Below are 7,307 nucleotides of genomic sequence, written 5' to 3' on the forward strand. Positions count from 1 at the left end.
ATTTTAAGTATATCCTGTGCTTACCATATACCTACTTTCCAACTGGGTGGTGTTTTCTTCCCATGGGGAAAAAAGCAAATTGTTTATGTTTTGTGTTTGTTAAAATAAGATTTGCAACAAGATCACCTATAAATTAAAAATTATTTGCTCTGGACTCAAAGCATAATTGCCATGAGTAAAACTTTGGAGAAGCAGCTGAGGAATAATGCAGAACAGTCCGCAATGGCATTGGTGTTCCTTTTGCCCTGAACTTTGTGATTATAATTGTGATTATAATTGAATATATTTGTCCTTAACAATTGCAATGCATTGAAGAAAATGGTGATTTGGATCAGGATTGCCCGAAGGAGACCTTTCAGCCTCATCTAACATATGTGCATACAGCTCCTATAATTACAATACAGCACAGTCAAGTCAGAATCCCAACTTCTAGAAAGACATGTGAATGCTGCTTTTTCCATTATTCTCTCTAATTACACACCCTGAAAGGATTTCCAAGTTGTTAATATGGCGCTCCCATTGGAAAACGAATCACTGCACAAGAATAAGATTGCAACTTCCGTGTGTAGCAGGAAAAGCTCAGACATTATGCATCTTATGGAGCAACCACTTTATTGCGGCATAAGTTTTCATGGACTTTAATCCCCAACTGTCTGTACGATAAAGGAGTTACAGGAACACAAGCCTCTTAGATTAAATCCAATGAGGAACTTAATACTTGCATTGACATCCCCATATTACTTAAATCTTGTTTGTTTTTGTCTACATAGTAAGAGCATGTAAGCTGAAAGACTGAAATCTACTCAAGATACTCATACACAAAATATTAGAATATGTAAATAAAATTTTAAATTCAGCATTAACAGTAGAGGTATTCTAGCTGTTCCTTTAACAGATAATCTATAGACATTGGCAGGGTAATAATTTCCTTGTTAAGAATAGACTCATCTGTCAATTTTAGACATGAAGTGGTCAGCAGGAAAACTGTTCTTTTTTTAAATTCAACTGAGAATTTAAAAAGATCCTTATCAGATATACATTCCCTTTCTGTGGAAAAGATATTTCAATTATAACACTTCCAAAAGTCCCTAGTTAATTTTGCAATAAAGACCATTTTGATTTTATATTGGGAAAGAATAGTATGTGATTAATTAATACAATTCTACTTGTTGTCCAAAGTATAGAGCTAAGTACCTACCTTCATGGACAACAAAAAATAATACTGCAAGTCACAATCTGATATCCTTCTCCATCTCCCTCCATTTGAAACAAGTCCCATCTATAGCTACCTAACTAGTGAAACTAATTTCTGCACAAGCTATCCATACATAGTCAACTCCTCCCACTCTTGCTCAGCAGAATCACTGCTTGATAGCACCACTGAAGAAAAGGGTCCAGGTGTTACCATTTGCCTACAAACACAAAGCAATCTTGCTATGGTCTATCACAGTAGGATTCCTTGACTAATTATCGACTAACACCATAAACTATGGAGTTTTGCTGTTAAAAACCATACAGTTTAAGCAGATTTTTTTTCAAGCCAAGTGTCTAGAGAAGCTTGCCAAGACTGCAGTCCCATAATTGGGCAAAAAATTATTTAGACACTTGGCTTGAAAAAAAAATCTGCTTAAACTATATGGTTTTTAACAACAAAACTCCATAGTTTATGGAGGTAGTCAATAATTAGTCAAATTAGTCAATAGTTTCATTTTAGTTCTTATTTATAAATAATATATACCCTCTTCACCCAAACATGGCAAAAGCCTGGGGTGGGGGGAATAATTAGGCTGAAATATGCATAGTTGAAGCCATCCTTAATTTGATAAGAACTCTAACAAGTTCTTATACAGTATCTCTTGAGATGTTTGTTTTATAAAAAGTGGACATTAGGCAAAAACTGACTTTCCTCATATCTTGGAGTTCTTTGTGCTCTGTGAACTTTGAACTTGGTTGTTTGCAGAAGTTTTGTTATCTGGCTAGGTAACATCATTAATGTACCTATACTGATGTGGTTGTTATTCTAAGTTATCATGTCTGTAGTTCCTAACAGCTGCCTCTTCTACATTTCCAATTGTTATCTGACTTTTTTCTACTACTCTACAATTGGTTCACTGAGGAGCTAAGGGTGATGAAGCGCCACAGGAGACGTCTAGAGAGCAGGTGGAGGTCCTCACGCTCCGAATCTGACCGAACACAGGTAAGAGCCTATTTGCGGACTTACCTTGTGGCAATAAGAGCGGCCAAGCGCAGACATTGTGCTGCCCTTATTGAGTCCGCGGATAACCGCCCTGCCGCCCTGTTTCGGGTGACCCGCTCCCTTTTATCGCAGGAGACACGAGAGACACCCTTACAGGGAAGAGCAGAGGAGTTTGGGGAATATCTTCAGGACAAAATCGATCAGATCCGGAGCGGATGGACCTCCGTCAATGGACCAGACGAGCTGTCAACAGCGAGTCTTGAGAGACCATTCTGGGAGGAGTTTGACTCTGTTGCCCCCGAGGATTTGGACAGGTTGCGTGGACGGCTACGACCCACCACATGTTCAATGGACCCGTGCCCCTCCTGGCTGGTACTGGCAGCCTGGGAGGTGACACGAGGCTGGCTTCTGGGCCTGGTGAACGCCTCATTGGGTGAGGGTTACTTACCAACCGCCTTGAAAGAGGCGGTGGTGAGACCCTTGCTCAAGAGACCTTCGCTCGACCCAATGGAGCTAGCTAATTACCGTCCAGTCTCCAACCTCCCCTTCGTGGCGAAGGTTGTTGAGAATGTGGTGGCGCAGCAGTTTCCACGACACCTGGACGAATCCGACTATCTAGACCCACGCCAGTCCGGCTTCCGACCCGGGCACAGCACTGAGACAGCCTTGGTCGCGTTGGTTGATGATCTCTGGAGGGCCAGAGATAGGGGTTGTTCCTCTATCCTGGTCCTATTAGACCTCTCGGCGGCTTTTGATACCATCGACCATGGTATCCTATTGCGCCGGTTGGAGGGGATGGGAGTCGGAGGCACCGTTCTGCGGTGGTTCGGCTCCTACCTCTCCGACCGGAAGCAATGTGTGTTGACAGGGGGGCAGAGGTCGTCCCTGAGGCCACTCACTTGTGGGGTGCCGCAGGGGTCGGTCCTCTCGCCTCTCCTGTTCAACGCATATGTGAAGCCACTGGGTGAGATCATCCGTGGCTTTGGGGTTGAGTACCACCTGTACGCTGATGACACTCAGCTGTACATTTCAACCCCAAACCACCCCAACGAGGCTGTCGAAGTGATGTTTGGTGTTTGGAAGCCGTCGGGGTCTGGATGGGGGACAACAGACTCAAAATCAACCCCTCCAAGACCGAGTGGCTATGGGTACCGGCACCTCGGTTCAGCCAGCTGACACCATCGCTGGCCATAGGGGTCGAACAACTGTCCCCTGTGGAGCGGGCGCGCAATTTGGGCGTCCTCCTTGATGCCCAGCTGTCACTGGAGGACCATGTGGCAGCCGTGGCAAGGGGGGCGTTCCACCAGGTTCGCCTGGTGCGCCAATTGCGCCCCCTACTGGACCGGAGTGCCCTGCGCACGGTCACTCATGCGCTGGTGACGTCTCGCCTGGACTACTGCAATGCCCTCTACATGGGGCTTCCCTTGGGACGCATCCGGAGACTGCAGCTAGTTCAGAACGCAGCCGCGTGGGTTATCATGGGGAGTACACGTAACACCGCTCCTGCGCGAGCTGCACTGGCTACCTGTGGCCTTTCGGGTGCGTTTCAAGGTATTGATCACTATCTTTAAAGCGCTCCATGGCATAGGACCTAGATATCTGCAGGATCGCATCCTACCACACACGTCCCTGCGACCTATTCGCTCACACAGGAAGGGACTCCTCCTGGTGCCGTCCGCTAGGCAGTGTCAGCGGGCGACACCTAGGAGTAGGTCCTTCTCTGTGATGGGCCCAACCCTCTGGAATGACCTCCCCCCCGACATTCGAACCACCACCGACCTCCGTTCCTTCCGTCAAAAGTTAAAGACTCACCTATTTCAATCAGCTGGCCTGGCACTTTCTTAGTTTTACCTCCCGGGGATTTATTTTAATTGGGTTTGGGTTTTTAATTGGGGATGTTTTTAGGGTTTTAGAATATATTTATTTCTTGTACAGCCTATCTCCTCCATCCAAATGTTGTTTTATGATTGTATTTTTATCTGCATTGACTGTACACCGCCCCGAGTCCCTTTTTGGGAGAGGGGGCGGTCTAGAAATCCAAGAAATAAAATAATAAAATAAATTGCTATTTGGTCTTCCACTTTCATATTTTTTCCCAATCTCTTCCAATTCTGCATCCCTAAGTATTTTACTTCTAGTAATGAATATCCTTTGATCTGCTAATCTTTGCTCAATTATATTTGAATCCGGATTTTTAAAACAATCCACGGTTCAAACATTAACTTTAGGTAACCCCGTTTTGTTAGCTCCAATTTACAGTTGAGGCTCATAATGGCTTGATTTTCAAGCACTTTATACTTTTATCTCCTTTGTGGTTGTTTCTTCCAGTAATCCTTCAGGGCCAAGGCCTGGTTGCCCAACCGTAACTCATGGGTCCCTCTGCTAACAGATGCCCAGGATTCCAACAACTGGCAGGATCCTTGTTGACCCAGGCAACAACTAATCTAGTACAAGGTTCTTTTTCTGTTTTCTCACCATATTAAATGGATTGATGGATTCACTTAGTCTGGCTCTTCAGCTGAGACCTGCCTGGCACGGCTAACCCCTCTGGTAGAATATACTACCGGCAGCATAGCTCTGAGCTTCATCAGAGCATCACAAGCTCCTTACCTATCACAAGGAAGGAAATCCATTATGGAAGGGATTAATATTATTAGCTTCTTCTAGTGCAAAAATGCTAGCATGGAGTAAATCAGAGCTGATCTCAGTTTTAGACATCCTGAATGAAATAAAACATAATTATCTTATTATAATATATTATGATTGTAAATCTAAAGATGCCTGGACAGAGAATTTGATACAGTGGTGTCAAACATCTCCAACTGTAACATATTACAGGTAGTCCTTGATTTATCACAATTGAGCCTAAAATTTATGTTGCTAAGCAAGGCAGTTGTTAAGTGAGTTTTACCCCATTTAACAACCTTTTTATCACAGTTGTTAAGTGAATCACTAATTGTTAAGTGAATCATGCAGATGTTAAGTGAATCTGGCCTCCCTCATTGTCTTTGCTTGTCGGAAGCTGTCTGTGAAAGTTACAAATGGCGATCACGTGACCCTGAGACAATGCAATCCCAGTTGCCAAGCATCCAAATTGGCCATAGGGAATACTATGGTCATCAGTGTAAATTGTCATGTCACTTTTTTCAGTGCTGCTATAATTTGGAACGGTCCCTAATGAATAGTTGTAAATTGAGGATTGCCTGTATAATCCAATGTCTCATTATAGGCGATTCCTTTATCACACATCAACAGCCATTAACAACAGGCTTGCATGTCCAGCAGTGTAGTAAGAAAGATTGCGATAAACTGGGGCTTAGGTAAAAGAGTTTGTCCTCTATTCTAAGCACTGTTAAGGGATGGAATCCAGTTTTGTATACAATATAATTCTCCAGCTAAGGTCCTGTCAGGGACTGTTTAAATTTACTTCTTATGTAAAGGTCAGGCTTTTTCTTATTAAGTGTATTTTAAGTTCAGCAGTACAACTATACAAATATGTCCCCTGCCTACAAACAAAGTGTTCTGTCCTGTACTGAAATTATATGTATTTTCCCTACAGCCTAATAATGCTACATTAGAGATAGGATAAGTGAAACTAGAGGTTTAGGGCTGAGCTTCACATTTGAGCAATTGGAGAGTGTCAAGAGATTATGCTTTTAAAAGCACAGCTATGATCTTTAATACAGCTCTTACACACACACAAAAGAGAGGGAAAATAGAGGTTTTTGGGGAGTGCTACTCCCTGATTCTGCTGTGTATCTACTGGTCCACCCACACACACCAAGTATACAACAATGGCTGCATCAAAGGTGCAGAAAAGGAACAGGAAACCCAGAGGGAAACTGTAATTTGAGTTCTTTCCCTTCCTTAATCTCTACCTCAAGTCTGTTTCTGAGGGAGGAGAATCTAGACAGAAAAGCTGAAAAAGAGAAGCCAATAGGAAGGAATTGCCATTTCTTTTGGTGTTTATAACGTTAATCAAGATCTTTCACTAAAGAATTATTGCCCTTTATGAAATGCTAAATTGGACATGTTATAATGAATGAATTCACACCATGGCTATGTGCCTTGGCCTCCCCTCCACCTTTTCCAGTCCCCCAAATTGTGTTAACAAAATTCAGTGGAAAAATAGATCAGAAGTGTAATATTTCTCCATTTGTTGTGTTGTTAAACCTTAACAAACAGATTTTGTGTCCTGCAGTCACTGTAAACATGAAAAATAACTTTTTTGTGCTGGTTTGTGACCATAATAAAGACTGAATATCTGAATAAGCTGTTTTTTGTTACTTTTTTAATCTGGTCAGTCAAAAGCAAGCATTTCCTATTCCACAATATTCTTTCAGCAGATACGGCCACAACCTGCCTACTTCTTCAGCCTAAGGTGCAAGTGAATTGCGACTGACTTTCATCCTTTGAGTGATACAACACTTTTTTTGTTGAAGACCCATCTCAGGTTGTTCATTCCAGATTAATAAGGAAAAGTCAATATACATGAATATAGTGTTAAAAAGATAAAAATAAATTTTCACAGAGGACTGGAAAATTGCTCCTTACTTTCAATGGCTGAGTCTTCAAACTGTGATTTAAGATTTCCCACAGTATGCATTATATTGGGGACACTGCTGAAAATATTAAGTAGTAGCTACCGTATCTACTGCCGTAAAAACGAGCCTACAGCCAAGTACCTGAATATAGGAGAGAATATATTAGAATTTTCAATCTGATAGCAAAAATCCTTCAATGTGAACACAGCTCTTGGGAAATGATCAAACATATAAGGTGCTCCTTAGAAATATCCACATGTGGGTTGAAAGTCAAGAACCATGCCCATCATGCCTCTAATGCATCCTAGGCTTACTTGAAACATAATACTATTTTTTCCAAAATGCTCCTATCTGAACATGGAAGGCTGTATATGGACAAGCTTCCAGAGATCTGGCTGGAAACTAGTGTTTGACGTCCTCCAGGAACAAGGAAAGGCTCAAGATCAACTAGTCAAATGCAGCTTATTCAATCATCTATAGCTAAAAATACGGCCAAGGTGATTTCCATACTAGAAATTTGTTTCTGTGTTAAAGCATCAGCCTGCTATTGTGAGAGCCATATTAAG

This window comes from Natrix helvetica (genome assembly GCF_964273705.1).
Source record: "Natrix helvetica genome assembly, chromosome: 1".
NCBI lineage: Eukaryota > Metazoa > Chordata > Lepidosauria > Squamata > Natricidae > Natrix > Natrix helvetica.